General features: G+C 36.3%; 1 long non-coding RNA gene across 2 annotated transcripts in view; it reads right to left on the bottom strand.

Annotated features, from left to right (window-relative positions):
* LOC141394013 (uncharacterized) overlaps positions 1-18714 on the bottom strand; it is a 215813-nt gene that overhangs the window by 117902 nt on the left and 79197 nt on the right. The window lies entirely within an intron of this gene.

Genomic DNA, 18714 nt, shown 5'->3' with positions numbered 1-18714 from the left:
GTAACATTGAGCTGTGGAACATAATGAAACAGGAACCCATACAAAATCAGATTAAAGGTGGAAATGGAGATCGATTGGTTACATGTTAAGAGAACAAGTAAAAAAGAGTCAGTCGGCTTTGCCGACAGATATATACCCTCAGCCAATATGAAGTGAAACTTTCACCTACGGACAGATCGAATGTATTTAAGGTCTCTTCAGAATTTTGTGGCCCTTTTTGGACATTTGAACTTGCCGACAAAAATGTGGATTAGGAATTAACTGCACTAAGACACAAATGTTGAACCTTTGTGGGGGAGGTACCTTTAGGGAAGACCGATATGGGCCATTTCAGAAGTGAAACTAAATTTTGACAAAATATTTGGATATCCAAAGTTTGGACAAAGTTGGTTGCCCCATTCAAGTGATATCGTCCTAGCATTTTAGTGACATTTTTTAAATATTGGGGAGAAGTACCGGCAGCTGTGGACCGGTATTGCTCCATGAAACTAAGTTTGGATATAATATGACGAAGACCAAATGTTGGACAAAATCGGTTGAACAGTTCGAGTTATCGTGCTCTCCGACAGCCACATATGGCGACATAGGGATTTTTTACACCCTTCGGGTTCTTTTCTTAAGAAATATGACTTGCCCCTGAAAAAACTTTTACCGTCGTAATGGAGGTAGCGAATGCAAATGGCTTCAACAAAAATCAAAGTGATTCGAGAGCAGGTCTTAAAGTGAACTTATCTCTAATTGTATGTGAGAGGTACCAGAAGGAGTATACATTTATATTCCATATTCGAACCTGATATACATTTGGTAGATATATTGGGATGTGTAAAGTATGGACCAAATTGGTCACTACCATCAAGAGTTATCATGCGCACAATTTTTCCGAACATTTTTAAACTCTTGGTTGGGAGGTACCTGAAGCAGTGGACAGATATGGCTTATTTTCGAACTTAAACTAAGTTTGGACAAAATATCACGAAGACCAAATTTTGGACCGAATCGGCAGATCCGTTCAAGAGTTCTCTTACGCTCCAACTACTCACACGATGTCATAGGGGTTTTTTTTGCAACTTTCAGGCTATTTTCTCAGGAAGTATGGAATTGCCCCTAATGAAACTTGTACCGTCGTAAGGAGGGCAGTGACTGCAAGTTGGCAAAACAAAAATCAGAGCGATTCGAGAGATGGCCCTAAACTGAACTTTACCGAAATTTTGTGTGGGAGGTACCCGAAGGAGCGGGTCGATTAAGTCTATATTGAAACATTATTTATGTTTGGTACACATTTTACGATGGGCAAAGTATGGACCAAATCGGTTACTCCCTGCAAGAGTTATCGTGCGGAAGGAGTGCACCGATATAGCCCATCTTCGAACTTAAACTAAGTTTGGGCAAAATATTACGAAAGCCAAAATTTGAACCGAATCCGTTCATCCGTTCGAGAGTTATCGTGCGCTCCAGCCAGCCAGACAGACGGACATTGCTCAATCGACTCCAAATTGTCTGAAACAAATTTCGTCCAAACATACTTGGGTCTAAAACCATTATTTCGATGAGGCACATTTTGCCCGTATGACCTCGTCGGCATAAATGCTGAGGGTATAAAAAAATGTGTCGACGGCATGGAGACAGCGAATACAAGTTGCTACAAGAATCCTGTATATTCCTGATCTATGTCTCGTAAAAATATTACGATGTGCAAATAATGGCCTTCAAGAGTTATCGTTTCTATCGAATTTAAATCGACTCCAAATTGTCTGAAGTGTGGATACCCTCGTTAGTCTAAAGACTAGGGGTGTAAGAATGTCAACTACCCTTATAAATGGCTTTTTGGTGATTTTTGCCGAATGGACCTATGAAAAAACGACAAATATATCGAGGCATTACTGTTGACCTAGTGTAGCATTAAAACCCCGTACATCATTGTAATTTGCATCGATTTAAAAAAATTTGGAAATTTCTCTATCATGATTTCAAAACTTTACTATAACGAAATAATTTGGAAATTTCTTCCACATATGTATGTTTTATATGGTAATATCACCAGCTAAGCATTATCTTTGTCGTAAACCCAAACTTTACTTAAAATTTCGCATCGATCAGACCATTATTGCGACCTACAGAGACGCTACAAAATGTTGTTTTGGTCCATTTCACCCCCTAAATATTTCACGATCACCACCAAAAATCGTTTCTATTCTGGCAGGAACCCGACCTCCATACTAAATTTCGTGACGATTGATTCATAATTAAGTCATGGAGTTTGATTACAATTTTTAATGGACTGACGGAGGGACACACATCTCAAAATCGCTTTACCTCGTCGAGATATGAATTTTGGTATACCAGACGGGGGTCTACGACAAATATTTCACGGTGTTACATGAATTTTCGGAAAAACAAACTTAACTTGTAGGGTATAAAAAGTTTAAATCAGATTCAAATGTTTAACACATTTGAGAGAAATATTACGACGTGCAAATGATGGACCAATATCCAACACATTCTTTCCGATTATCGTGACCAAGAGCCATTTAATTATTCACCGTAGAAAAGAAGGGAAAAAACAGAAATTCCTGTAGGCATATTTAAAGCCCATGGAGCAAAATATTGAACCAGTCATATATAGATCAACCAATATGTGCAAATCTTAGAAAACTTCTGCAAGAGTACGAGCGTTGCAAAAAAATTGGTTCATTGTGGTAGTACTAATAAAATATCTCTACATATGTATTTAAATTATAAATCACATTTAATATCAACATGTTAATCCAACTCCCAAGTCAAGTCAATCGAATTAACCCAACCTTTCCAGCCTATCAGAAGAAGCAACAAGTGTTGTTCTGACAAAAATGAAAAAAAAACATATAAAAAAATTCACGCAACAACTCAAAAGTGAAAGTTGCGTGCAATTTGTTGATTAATATTCATTTGTTACTCTTTTTTTGTATTTTATTCACACATGTCAAAAAAAACAACAACAAAAACGACACCAATAACAGCAACGTAAATATATTTGGGGAAAACAGTTGTTGGGTGTAAAAGCAGAAGCTCATAGACCCGGTTAAGTGAACAATTAAATGAAATTTTACGCACAGTATAAAATCGAGAAACACCGTCATTTGAATGGAGTTGAGGTTGGTTGGGTATAATTGTCCGAAATGCAGACACGAAAAATTATTTAAGGTGGGATGTTGCCAAAGTTTCGGCAAAAAGGTTTATTTGAAATAAAAGGAAATTGTGTGGGACATTATTGCAAAGAGAAGGGTATAAATTTTTAGTTCACGTATCCTATAGTAAAGTAAATAAGGTAATGTATCGCTAAAAGTAGTCCAATATTTGTTACGAAACGTTCTCCCATTGGGTGCAAGTCCGTCGCATATAAACAAACATAAATCCCAAAATATTAGATATAATTTGCAAAATTTAAATTCAGAGTTATGTATTTTGGAAGCTATGTCACAACACCTTCATTTGTACCGTCAAAACTTTTCCAAACTACCTCCTCTTGAAAGTGAAAATCGCGAATTAACCAAAAATACCAAACAATAAAAATAAACTCTTTTCGTGTCGAGCGGGTGTGATTTTTCTCTTTTTTTCGGGTTTCCTTTACGTATTAATGTGGTCGCCACATTAAAAATCTCCAAAAAAAGAATAAAAGAAAGCCCAACACAAACGTAGTAGCGAAGGCTGCCATCCGCCAGCCAGACAGTAGAATGCAACAGTCTGATGAGGATAGTAAAATCATGGACCTGCAACAACATGTCAGGCATTTGGGCGCACAGCAGAACAACCAACCAACCGGCCGATTGTAGACAGAGTTCAGACAGAGGACCACGACAGACAAACAAATGTGGCAATGACCCCATTCCAATTGTTTGGTGACGGACCACGGTGGATTTTGTAGTGCCTCAGCGAGCAAAGTAGCGAAAATAGTGGAGAGAGAAAACTGGGAGAAATATTTAAAACCGATATTACGACGACAATGAGGACAAGCCGGTGATTGTGGCAATGGTGATGGGGACATTGTCGACGAGTACAGGAGGCCCAAGTGAGGACAAACATTAATAAACGGGACAAGTAAAACAATAATAAGCCATTTATGGCTTCAGACACACACACTCACACACGCAACAACTAGCAAAAATAACAACAGGATATGAAAGTGTGACAAGAGGAAAGGCCTTGTGTTCCTTTCAGTTGTTGTGCCAGTGTGTGTGTGTTTGCGTGGCACATGTGCCAATAATAGCACCCCATTACAAAGGAAATGCCAAAAATAGCACGAAAATAAAAAATAGTTATACACCACGTTCGTATTATCACAAGCCAAACTCCATTTAAATCGCTGCTTTCATTACTCTACCAATTCCGCTTTGGATAAAATATACTATGTGCATACATTATGTACAAACAAATTGTTGCCACCACCCGAAAAGGCCAATGTCATTTCTCAAGGTCATTTCGTAATTGCTGATAATGAAAATTATTTATTAAAAAACAACTAAAAACAACTCACTGATTCTCCTCTCCATCCATGGCCATTGATTGTTTCACACCATCCTTCCCCGGCTTTCGTGGATGTGCAACTGTTTGTGAAAATGAGCCGGCCGGCCGGCTTTCTGAGTGGATGGCTGGCTGGTTGACTGGCCAACTCATATATTGACCTGACCCCATTTAATTTTTATTTTCGGTTAATGTTTATTGTTGGCCAAAAAAACGAAAACAACGAAAAAAGAAGCGGCAAAACACCAATCATTTTCAATATGTTTGTGATGTTATTGTGGTTGTTGGTTTTATTTTTTTGCATTTACCGGTTCGTGGCGTTTGTATTCAATAATAAAAAACATGCAAAAAACAATAAAAAAAAGATGATTTCACTTAAATGATTACAGTAAATACAAATACAAGGGCAAAACACATACACATACTTTTATTTTAAATTACATAGATATGTATCCAATTATCAATAAACACGCGCCTACATACAAACATATATACATAAGTACATATTGTATGTGTTTCCATAAAAGCCGCTTGTCATAGAAATGGTTTGAAAAAAATTACTATGACCCAATGCCGGAAAAAGTGGCATAGGTCAAAACAGAGGATTGACGTCATTGGCAAATGATACATTTTGAGGACTTTTCATTAAAATAAGTAAATAATTGAAGCCCACTTTTGGGTTCAATAATTTAGAAGTGTTTAGAAAATATAAACACTATGTAATATTTGTGAAACTAACACTAAGGCCGTTATTACAAGTTGCCGTTTTTTTTAGTTGGATTTAAAAGGAAACAATAGAAAACAAGTAAGCAAATGCTGAAGTCTGACGGGGCCTACACCACTACCCCAGCAATTAGCTACAAGCACATCAACATTCCTTAAACTTATTGTAAGAAATAACTTTGTGGTTTCTACCACCTTATCACATCAAGCTTAAAGAATAATACAATAATTCTTCCACAAACAATCCAGAAGGGACAAGGGAGACTTCTCTCATATTAATGAGGGCACCCCGATTCATATTAGGTCAAAAATATGGATCCTACAGTTTATCTCCGCGTCCGAACAGCGTGTCCCGTTATCTAGCAGACACATTATCGCAACTTGCATCAGGGGAGGCGTCAGTAGCACTTTTTTCATATGTAGGCTACGGTTTATGCCCTTCAGGAATTAAAATATGGACCAAAAATAAAATTTTTATATCTTTCATACAAAAGTAATGGTCCATTTCACGCGCTAAATAATATCCGATCAACCTCCAAAATTGTAGGCATCTTCTTCGACCTAAACTCTTACCTCGTGCAAAGTTTCGTGACTATTGAGCTATAAATGCTACATTTAGCGTCTTTATGATTACACTACAAACTGTATATATTAGGCTGCAGCTCTGTTATCTTACCTCGTACATCAACATAAGTGGCATCAATGGAAAGGTCGAGAGATCGTCTTCCAAATATATCTCATGTGGGAGAAATGTGCCTTCGAGGAATAAAGATAAAAGCTGTATGGTAACATGGGGCGGCTGTGACACTGGGGCGGCTTCTCGCAGCGCTCATTACAACAGGATTTGCTTCTCTGCCGTAACATTACATAGTGTCATCAAACACATAAGAAATTTGAATATTCACGTTGCCATCATAGACAAATAAAAGAATAGACAGAGAAATTGTAGTGTGCTTGTTTTTTGTAGGGGTCGCTCTTACAACCAATATGCTGTGTGTTCACTCAATTGCATTTTGTTTTTGGGTAAATTTCAAGATTTTTTTATATGAGGGTGTAGATGCGGCCAAATACTACCCACATATTGTATTTTACCATCAAAAATAGTTTAAAAATGTATAGTTCTTGCCATTTAAAAATTTGGGTATCTCGTAAACTGACTCAATTCTCATTGAGTGAGAGAATTTAGGTGAGAGGATTTCTTTGTCTATTCTTTTATTTGTCTATGGCTGCCATTGCAGAGGATGAATCTCAGTGAGAGGTTGCCATTCTTGCGGTGGGAGTTGTATAAGTCTTGCATAATGCACACTCACAGCGTTGGTTGCTTCGGGCGATGCTTATTGGAAATGAATTTTTTCAGTGGGTCCTAAACCATTAAGTATTCATTCGAAGCTAAAGATGGTTGTTCAACATCTTCAGGGCGGAACAATTGACTAATGAAGCCGTGATCAACCCATAAGTTAGAAATTAATCCACAGATGTTATGCAACTTGTTCTTGGTTTCAGGTGTCTGCAAGAAGAGATAGAATGGCACGAGAGTTTCAGCGTGCATTACAGATACGTGGGATTTGCTAAGACTTTGTAAAAATGATTTCACTTTCTCTGCAGCCGCACAATGGTTCAGAAATCGATTCCCCAGGCCAAACCCGCAATTTTTGTTTCTATATGGGATTCGATAGCAATCGTATTGAAACCAAAAATACCAAAACAAATTGGGTCCAAAATATTGGAAAATACGTCATTTTAGCAAATTCCTTAGGAAAGCAGTGTAGGTTTCTCGGAAACTATAACAGTTTTTTTGTTCATTGTTCATTTGTTATGTAGGTATGAATGTTGCCCTGAAGAAACGTTTCAATAAATTACCGTAGCTTTACAAAAAGTGAGCTATTTTATTTTCTTCTCTCAGGTACTAAATTTTAGTGAAATTCCAAGTTTAGTGGAGTAGAACCTTTAGGGAACAATATGCAGTAAAGTTTCGTATTCGCAAAAATATGGCTGAGAGTGTCCTCTTTATGTCCATACATAATTTTGTTTCTAAATTTATTAAAAAACTCCTTTCTCTTATTATTATTTACAGGTTTTTTACAAAACTTATATTTTTTTAAACATACAAATTTTGTTTTTAATTTTTTAATTTATTTTTTTATTTGCTACTTTTAATTTATTTCTATAATATTTTTATTGCAGTTTGACATTTTTATTGACATATCATATTTTGATGCAAAATATTAAAAAAAAAAACTCAAAACTTGAACTTTGAACTTGAATTCCTCTGCATCATATAGACCGAATTTCATCGTTTTCACCGGAAAGCTTATTGTGTTAAAAATAAAAAAAAAAAAAATCAAATAAAAATAGCTCTATCCGTTCGAATATTACAAAATTTTACCAGAAAAAACAATTCTGAACCACTGTGAGCCGCATGTTCACTATATCTCAGTATCATAATTGGTTAAGGCTGTTTTCAGTTGAACATAATTGCTCATCAAATCCTGCACCAAGAAGAAATCGATGTTTAGTGATTTTGTCGACCCATGGAGCTCATCTTCCATAACAATGGCACACCATGCTGAACTTGGGTGTTGGGTGACCATTCTCTTCAAACATTTGCTGCAATTGAACTACAACGTCTGTCGTTTCGCTGGTATCTACACTTGTCGCATCGGCAAAAATCGTAACAATTTGTCCCCACATCCCCACGATTGTTTGAGCTTTTGAATTTTTCATTTTGTCATGCTCCACTTCTCCTGGTGAAGCGTGGGCACCAAGTTCTCCTACACTCGAACAGCTTCCTTGTAGATAGTACTGTGGATTCCTGACTGACATGAGGTTGGGATTGCAATGCCCTCAGCGGAAAACTGGTGACACACTGTCAGTTTACGAGATGACAAGTTTGAGCTTATAAAAAAGCGTCTTGTAATGCATGTTGAGTCATCCTCCCAAGGACTATATGTACTATTGACGGATGAGTCCTCTGTAATTTGACATTTTATGTTCTTTAGTGGTATTAAATATCTTTAATAAAATTGGTGTATAGAGGTCCATGTTTTTGTATATCCCCCATATATACGTACCTCCTGTTTTTTTATAATTTCACGATTTTGGCCATATTTTCCAACTGAATGTGCTGTCATTAGACATTTCGAGGTTTTTGTATAAAACATTCTTGCCAAAATCTATCAACATATGTCCACATTTTGGTATAGCCTATATCATGTTAACTCTCGATATTTGGCATATTTAAGTATTTGATCTAAATTTTCTAGAAAAACGTTTGTAAAAAAAATGACATTTTATGAATTTTTTTGACAGGTATTACCTGGTAGCAACTATCAACAGACACAGAATATTGTTACTCGATGGGTTAACATATGGACCAAGAACGTATCAGATTATATTAGATGTAAACAATATCCTATAGATTTCAAACCGGAAATATCTAAAAACTATGAGATTTTAAATTCGCGAAGATAGGTTGGTATCTATTACAATAAATAATACATCCTGTATCCTGTATCTCGATTAAGAAGGTTGCCAGATCGACTAAAATGCACCAGAATATATAAACAGTAAAAAAGACCACCTATGTTTCAAAACAGGCCACCGAAGTTTGTTGCTTGCCAATTTATCTATTCTACATTGTTTAGTTTTCTATGAAGAGCTTAAAAAATCAATGGCAGATAATTCTTGAGATTACGTGTATCACTCAAAAATAATGGTTTCTTTTATAGCCAGCCAATTTGCATAATGTTTTAAATTTTTCTGTTCTCTTGTCCTGTATCCAGATTTTTGAAATCCTGTATACGATCTGACAACTTAGTTAAATTATATCCCGCAATATCAACCTGAAGGTTTGCTATAATTTCTTCGAATTCCGTACGTCCTATGCTGTCATTGTCGAATTTTTTTGAACACCACATTTCAAAATCATACCAATGTGAAAGCATATATTCATACTTTAATCCTAAAAACATTTTTTTTATAAAATAAGATAGAAACGAAATGCAAAACAACAACACCGATTACTTGAAAACACCGAATAACCCTACACTAAACATTCATAAAACTCCGAGTATACTACGTATAATGAAAACTGAATACCGCTCGACAACTTTCGGCAGACAAGATGTTTTTTTTTTTAAATTCTGGACACTTCCACGAACATTTAAATAAAAATAAGGTAAGGATCCGTCTATTTCTTTTCATAATATTAAATAAAAACTCACAAAATACATTTCAAAAGAGATCAATTTTACTCCAAAATAAAACATACAGATTGATGATGTTATTAATTAAAAACAATAACAATACCATTAACTTTAATTTCCATTTCGTACTATAGTAATTTTACACAATACCACGGTGCTCTTGAAACAATTTTAAATGGAAGGTGCTTACACCTCGGAAGTTTTTACGGATTCTGTTACTACAATGTTTATAGATGAGAAAAATCAAAAAACTAAAAAAATCGCCGGAGCGCTTTTTAAATAAATTGCGATTTAAGTTGACATTTTTAGGGGTTGTTTAGGTTTTCACGATTTTGCTTAAAAAGCGCAAATCCTATCAAAATGAGACTACAGAAAATTTTGTAGCTATGAAAATTCTCTACAAGATCGACCTTTATGATATTTTCGTAGTTTTTACCATTTTTGAGATATAGAAGTTCAAATTGGAACAATGCACAGACTGTATCGCCCCCTTATAAAACAATGTCATAAAGGGTGCGCCTTAACTAACTTTTGATGAAAACCGCGTACACAGGGGAAGTTTTTGTGAATTCTGAAACAGCAATTTTCATAGATGAGAAAAATCCAAAAACAATAAAAAATCGCTGTAGGGATTTTTAAATAAATCACGGTCAAAATTCACATTTTTAGGTGTTTTTTAGGTTTTCACGATTTTGTTTGGAAACCGCAAGTCCAATCGAAATGGAACTAAAGAAAATGTTGTAGCTGTGAAAATTCTCTAGAGTATTGACGTTTATCATTTGTTCCCAGCCTGTACAATTTTTGAGATAAAGAAACTCAGTTGGCATTTTTAAGTTTTTTTGTTAGGGTTTCGCGATTTTGCTTGAATACCGTATGTCTTATCGATATGGGACCTGAGAAAATCTTAAAGCTGTGAAAATTCTCTACAAGACTGGCTTAAATAATTTATCCTAAGTTGTACCATGTTTTAAATATATAAGTTTAAGTTGTGAATTTGCAGTCATGACATTGTTTTATAAGGGGGCGATACAGAATTGAATTGAATTTGAGTTGTCCAAATTTGAACTTCTGTATCTCAAAAAGGGTAAAACCGACTAGAATACCATAAAGCTCAATCTTGTAGAGAATTTTCATAGCTACAACATTTTCTTTAGCGCCATTTTAATAGGACTTGCGGTTTCTAAGAAAAATTGTGAAAACCTGAACAACCCCTAAAAATTTCAACTTAAATCGCGATTTATTTAAAAAGCGCTCCGGCGATTTTTTAGTTTTTTGATTTTTCTCATCTATAAACATTGTAGTATCAGAATCCGCAAAAACTTCCGAGGTGTAAGCACCTTCCATTTAAAATTGTTTCAAGAGCACCGTGTACTTTTTTGTGATATCACTTGTAAACTATCACTATGATAATGACAATTTCAATGTCTCAAATTCTTCAAATGGAAATGTTCATTTCTGTTGCTCTGCTTTAACAAGTACCTTTAGAAGTGTTAAAAAGAAGGCCGAAAGATTTGAAGAGTAACCATCATAATTTGTAGACATCGATTTTTTTATTTTTATCACGGGGTGGAATGGTTCCATATATCTTCGCCAGAATTTGTCAGCACGGATATAGCCATTAAATTTTAATGTTTTAAATCTTTCACACACACAAATTACGATCAGTATATAAAATTGTAGTCTTCCTTTATGACCCAAGCTCTAAATGGCTACAATTGTGATCTGCAGAGCGACGACAAAATACTTTGCTTTTGATCCATTTCACCCTAAAAATAATCTCCAAAAACTATAAGAATGTGTTGACTGGACTCCATTCAAAATTTCGTGACGATAGGCGAACACACATAACGACATCGTTTATCTCGTCAAAATATGAAAACCGGTATTGTAAAAGTTTGGTATAGGATCAATATTTCAAGTTCCTACAATATTCTTGGGCAAAACAAGCTTACCCAGCAAAAATTTGGATTCGTTGGGCATTATGTAACCCTATACAAAGTGATGTAAACAAAAATAATTGCTTATAGTACTCCTTACTATGTTATGAGTACTTAGTGTGTGTCTCCGACTACAAATCCTAGGGTTGTGTATTCAACGCTCACCGTCCCACAGTGGTGCGCCTTAACTAAATTTAAATGAAAGGTGCTTACACCTGCGAAGTTTTTGCGGTTTCTGAAAATACAATGTTCATAGATGAGAAAAATCAAAAAAAAAAAAAAAACAAACAAATCGCCAAAGGGATTTTCAAATAAATTGCGGTCAAAGTTCACATTTTTAGGGCTTTTTTAGGTTTTCACGATTTTGCTTGGAAACCGCAAGCCCTATCGAAATGGGCCTATAGAAAGTGTAGTAGCAGAGGAAATTCCCTAGAAGATTGTCCTTCATGATGTTTTCGTAGGTATTACCATTTTTGAGATATAGAATTTAAAATTTTGACAATTTACTGATTGTATCGTCTCCTTATAAAACAAGGTCATGACAGCAATTTCCCAAATTAAACTTATGTATCTCAAAAATGGCACAACCTAGGAAAAAATTACGAAAACCAATCTTATACAGAATTTTCACAGCTATAAGATTTTCTCTAGTCACATTTCGATAAGACTTACCGTTTACAAGCAAACATGAAAACCTAACAAAAAAAATCTAAAAATGTGATCTGAACTTCTGCAGTAAATACTCTGGAGAATTTTCACAGCTACAAAATTTTCTTTAGCTCCATCTCGATATGACTTGCGGTTTCCAAGCAAAATCGTGAAAACCTAAAAAGTCCTAAAAATGTGAACTTTGACCGCGATTTATTTAAAAATCCCTACAGCGATTTTTTCTTGTTTTTGTATTTTTTTCATCTATGAACTTGCTGTTTCAGAATCCGCGAAAACTTCCCAGGTGTAAGCGGTTTCCATTCAATGTTAGTTAATTAGTTAAGATGCACCCTGCATGACATAGTTTTATAGGGGGCCATACAGTCAGTACATTGTCCCAATTTGAACTTCTATATCTTAAAAATGGTGATACCATTGAGGTCAATCTTGTAGTGATTTTTCATTGCTACAACACATTCTTTAATCCCATTTCGATAGGTTTTGTGGTTTCCAAGCAAAATCGTGAAAACCTAAAAAGTCCTAAAAATGTGAACTTTGACCGCGATTTATTTGAAAATCCCTAAGGCGTTTTTTTTTTTTGATTTTGCTGATCTATGAACATTGTAGTTTCAGAAACCGCAAGAACTTTCCACCTTTCATTTAAATTTAGTTGCGGCGCACCGTGACCATTGTGCGTCGGACGGGTACTTTTTTTAATAACAAAAAGAACAGTTGGTGGTGCACATGTAAGCGTTTAAACAATCCTTAATGTTCGTACGCGTGGCGTAGTGTGTGGTGTGTTCGGCCACAAAGCAGAAGTTCGTGTGTTCAAATCCAGCAAAGAGCCATATAAAATAAAGTATGGAGTGTGTTGAAATTGAAAACAAATTCCACCTCAACTGTTCTAAAAATAGAAAATATTTTTTATAGTTTATAGCTTATTTTTCAAATTCCACTGACCATAGAATAACAAGTTATTCTAGTGGTCGTAGAATAACTAGTTATTCAGTGCGACATGCCCTTGTTAAAATAATGGGTAAGGGGTAAGTAGTTACGACTACCAGTAAGTACTATAAAAACCCATTATTTAGTAAGGATTTTTTGGCCGGGTATAAGATATTGTCTACATTGTGGTTTATGGTATACGAAGTATCAGCCGATTTTGCCACCAGAACTATCCTCAGTATATGACAGGATATGTGATTATATTTACAAACCTGTACTGTCACTTATAAGACTATTTTCTTGTTGCGCAGGAGAAGCATCAAATAAATAAGAACGATTTCAACATATTGACAGATCCAACAAAATTTCAATAAAAAATCATAGCGATCCATAGATAAAACAACTTCCTTTTTATACCCTCCACCATAGGATGGGGGTATATTAAGTTTGTCACTACGTTTGTAACTACTCGAAATAATCATTGTAGACCCCACAAAGTATATATATTCTTGATCAGCATGCAATTCTACATCGATATAGCCATGTCCGTCCGTCTGTCTGTCTGTCCGTCTGTCCGTCTGTGGAAATCACTCTAGCGTCCGAACGGATTGACGTAGGTTGGTGAAATTTTGGGAAAATATGTTATATTTACGTAGGACTTTTGGTATTGAAAGCGGGCTATGTAGGTCCACGCTTTCGTGTAGCCCCCATACAAAATGACGCGTGACGCGTCGTCGTTTTATGGAATTTTTAAGATATTTGGCCCATTTTACCACCGAATTGGTTGTAATTTGGTACTTTGTGTCTCCAGAGGCCAAAAAATATTCCTACCAAAGTTGGGTTAAATAAGTCCACGTTTTGGTATAGCCCCCATATAAGGCCCCATATAAAGTACGCGTCATTTTAATATATTTTGAATGTATTAGACCCATTTGACCACAGAATTGGTTGTAATTTGGTATTTTGTGTCTTCAGAGGCCAAAAAACATTCCTACCAAAGTTGGGTTATATAGGTCCACGTTTTGGTATAGCCCCCACATAAGGCCCCTTATAAAGTACGCGTCATTTTAATATATTTTGAATGTATTAGACCCATTTGACCAAAGAATCGGTTGTAACTTTGTATTTTGTGCTTCCAGAGGCTAAGAAACATTTCTACCATAAAATGTTTATATAGGTCCCCGTGTTGATATAGCCCCCATAATACAATTTCTCCCGATTTTCGATATTTTGAACGTTTTAGCCTCATTATCACACCGAGATGGCTGAAATTTGGTATTTAGTCTTCTCTAGGCGTATAAAACTTTCCCCCAGAAATTTGTAGGTATAGGTCCACGCCATCATATAGCCCCCATAGAACGGTACCTTCCGAATTTCGGTATTTTGAAGAATGTGGCCACATTAATCCACCGAAATGGCTGAAATTTGTGGTGGAGGGTATAAAAAGTTCGGCCCGACCGAACTTAACGCTTTTCTTACTTGTTAAAGTTTGAAACAAAACTATTATTAAGTTTGAGTGTTTTGGCTATATGGTTGACGAACATTTTGAGTCTAGGTGTATGACTCAAAGCAGCCGAATATAAATTCAGACGGATGTAAGGTTATCACCAATTCACTGTAGACCTATTGTATTTTTTTCTGGGTATTATTGTATCTATTCGCTATAATTAATATCTAACAATTACTAAATAAACAACATCAGCGTGTATGTATTTGTTTCGAAAACAAATATAGGACAGTAAGACAAAAGTCAATGCCATTAGCCTAGTTTTATTCTCCTGCTCTGTCAACACTTACTTCGATTCAGCTGATTAAAAAATCAATGACATACTTATATATAAATTAATAAAAAAATTAAAAAAATGAATTAAAAAATCAACCGTTTAGTGGTAAAAAAAATCTGTCATTATCAGCATCAATTGCTGCTACTTTATTATGAACTGACTGACTGACATTCAACCTGATTTTTTTGCTGCTCCTCATAAGCGAATGTAAATTAATAAAACACCAACAAATTAAAACAGGCCGTGTTCTGGTATCGGCCAAAAACATTACCACCAAACAGTAATATTTACAGTAAATATAACAAGTGTTTACTGCCAAAATATATAAAAAAAAAAGAAATAATTGTATGTATGAAATATATAATGAATGCCGGGCTAAAAATGTGAATGAAACAAAATAAAATAAAAAAACACACAATAAAAAAGCGTTTTTTTAAAAAAGTAATGAACTAAAAAAATTGAACTGTAAGCGTTGCAAGTATAAAGTGCAATTTATAAGTGGGTCGGTCGGGAAGTTCTTTCAGCCTTTTTATTCAAAATAATGAAAATAATAACGAAAATGCCCTTGTCCATTGAATGCAATAAACATGAGCTTGACGTATTTCCTCCTGAGTATGAATTGATGATTTTAGGTGTGGCAATATGTATGCCTTCCATGGGATTTTCCCGACATTCTAAGAAACATTTGCAAGGGCCTCCTTAGATGTGGTCAATAATAAAATCATTGTTTCACGTTGTTCTTAGTGCATTACAAATGTATTCCGAAATCCATTTCGTTAGATTTGAAACTTAAAACTTTTCACCATATCTACAGTAAACACAAACTGTTGAATTTCAATAAACGCGCGCATCCGAACACCAAACGACCGAAAAAAATGTAAACAACGTTGTCGACGACGAAAAAAAACAACACCCAAAAAATAAAAAACAGAGTAGCAAAAATATGATGAGTTTGTCTTTTTTTTTTTTGTGGCAATGACGGTGGTCATCTGAAGGCCATTCAGTGCTGCCACACTGAAAATTGCCAAAAAAAAACTGAAACAAAAAATATAGTATGCACACACACATACGTACATCTACCTACATATGTGTGTACATTATTTCCTGACATATACGATGGTGATGGTGTTGTACTGGGAGAATGACTATCCTTAGATTGCGATGGCAGGAGGTTGAGTAAATTTGTGTCAATGTGTGTTCGTTCGTTCACTACTCTTACTCCGCAAATCCAGCTGTGGCTGCTGCTCATTTGAATCACATTTAAGTATTTATTTCGGCTGTTGCATTTTCCTACTTTCATTCATTCACATTTTTGGGCATTTTTTTCGTGTTATTTTCGGCGCAGTTTTTGTTTGCCGATTTTTGTTTTTGTTTCCACTCATCCTCCGACTCCAGCACTTGCAGAGTCTTGTTTACTGGTTTTCGTTAATTTATGGCAATAAAATTTTTAAATACTTGCCATTGTTTGGTAGCCGCTGTGCCTGTTGTGCCCGACTTGTCTCCGTTGTATTTTATTTTTGTTCTCATTTTTTTTGTTCTGTTGATATTTATTTGGACACCTTTCGGTCTCAGTCGATACTCAGTTGGCCGGTAAGTGATACTTATTCGTCCTTTGTTGTGTGCCGAAAGGAAGATGCTATGGATATTTAAATATACACACATGTACATATGTATATTTACACAGCATTTTTATTTTGTTTTCGGTTTTACCAATTACCGGATAACCCGGCTTAACATTATAAGTTAATAATGAAGTGCCAACATTTATTTTCAACAATTATTCTGTGGGTTAAGAATTGATTTGTTAAGAGGAACACGGATGATGTTTGTTTTCCCGAACACTGCAGTAGACACAAAGTGCGGGATTTCTATTATGTCAATGGGTGCAGACCCTTGCAAGGTGACCTAAACTAAGAAGGTGCGAAGTATTGTGCGACACCTATAACAGATTTTGCAACAATCATAAATGTTAGATGTTTTAAGAAATAAATAACACTTTTGTAGGTGACAAAAAAATCCTTCCTATATTTCACGTAGGGGATGGTAGATACCAAGGAACGGAAGATACCTGACCGGTTTTAAGATGGCAAAGCCAAGAATTTATCTTGGTCCCTCTTTCATCTCAAGTGGATACTGACCTCCCTGTAGTGTCACCTGGGGAACTGCCTTTAGCACCCGTTAAAGATAGTGAGCTAACATGTGCCGCGCGTTCACTCATAAGAACGTTAAAAACTTGGGTTTGGGCGTCGGGTTGTTAACCCTCCCCTAGAAAAAAACAGCCTACTATGAAAAAACGAAAGAAAAGAAAAACGAAACCCTCTAAAGTTGACGAACCCCGCAAACGTTTTAAGGACTATGATCTACGAATCTGCACCTGGAATGTTCGCACTCCTTATAGAGAAGGTGCAGTCTTCGCATTGGCAGACGTACTTGAAAAGTACAAGACCGATATAACTGCCGTATAGGAAATACGATGGTTTGGGAAAGGCGTCACAACAACACCTAAAGGTGAAGCACTGTATTATAGCTGCCATGACGTAAAGCATGAGTTTGGTTGCGGATTCGTAGTTAGTCGGATACTAAAACATCTGGTATCCAGTTTCACCCCTGTGAATGAAAGACTTGCCGCAATTCGAATAAAAGCTAAATTCTTCAACATCAGCTTTATTTGCGCTCATGCTCCCACTGATGAAAAGGACGAACAGACCAAAGATATATTCTACGAGCGCTTAGAAGAAACATATGACCGTTACCCTGCCCATGACATTAAAATCATTCTAGGCGATTTTAATGCCAAAATTGGAAAGGAGAATATCTTTGGCCCAACAGTCGGGAAATTCAGTCTCCACAGTGAAACATCTGACAATGGTATGAGACTGATAGACTTTGCAGCTGCAAAAAACATGGTAGTTAGCAGTACCAGATTTAATCATCTCGATATTCATAAGGGCACCTGGCTGTCTCCAGATCAAAGAACAAGTAATCAAATTGATCATGTTGTGATTGATTTGGACAACTACCTTGTTGCAGCAAAGGTACGTACCCGTCTAAACGTTGCAAATAAAGCACGAACAGACACAACGCGGAAGTTGGACATCGATAGGCTGCAAACACAACAGATAGCCACAGCATATTCCACTCAACTAGTCCAATTACTTAATGAGAGCACTCCTTGTCCCGATAACATAACAACACAATGGCAAAATATTGCCTACTCCATGCAAACAGCCGCAAAATCAATACTTGGATACCAGAGACCTCCACAAAGGAATTCATGGTATGACCAGGAGTGTCGTGCTGCTACAGAAGAGAAAAATGCGGCATATAGAACTACTTTACAATCAGTAGCAACGCGTAGCGCACGAGAGAGATATCGGGAGAAAAGCAGAGAAGAGAAACGTCTTTTCCGCAAGAAAAAGAGAGTAATGGAAAAGCGGGAGTGTGAAAAATCGAGATGAACAGGAGCCACAATGAAGTCCGAAAATTCTACCAAAGAGTGAAACATCAAACAGGTGGCTTTGGTACAGGCACATCGTCCTGTAGAGACCAGCAAGGTAATCTGGTAACAGATACAGATAGCGTGCTCGGGATATGGAAGGAACATGTTTCCAATCTGCTGGTATCCAATAGTAGCGAAGACGATGATACAACAGATCCAATCCCAGGAGTTGGCTAAGAATGTATACCACCCAGCCAAGATGAGGTAAAAACAGCAATAAATCGGCTGAAGAATAATAAGGCAGCAGGAGCCGATGGCTTACCAGCCGAGCTGTTCAAAACTGGAGGCGACACGCTGATAAGGTGTATGCATCAGCTAGTTAGCACCATCTGGCAGGAAGAACGCGTAACCGATGATTGGAACCTGAGCATCCTGTGCCCGTCCACAAGAAAGGATATAAGACCGTATGCTCCAACTATAGGGGCATAAGTCGTCTCCCTATTGCCTATAAGATAGTGTCAGGGATATTGTACGAA

The sequence above is a fragment of the Musca autumnalis genome, unplaced genomic scaffold (genome assembly GCF_047663935.1).
Source record: "Musca autumnalis isolate F117 unplaced genomic scaffold, ASM4766393v1 scaffold_1, whole genome shotgun sequence".
In the NCBI taxonomy this organism is placed as follows: Eukaryota; Metazoa; Arthropoda; class Insecta; order Diptera; family Muscidae; genus Musca; species Musca autumnalis.
The sequence above is the reverse complement of the archived record's forward strand: the minus strand, read 5'-3'. Positions and strand labels throughout refer to the sequence as shown.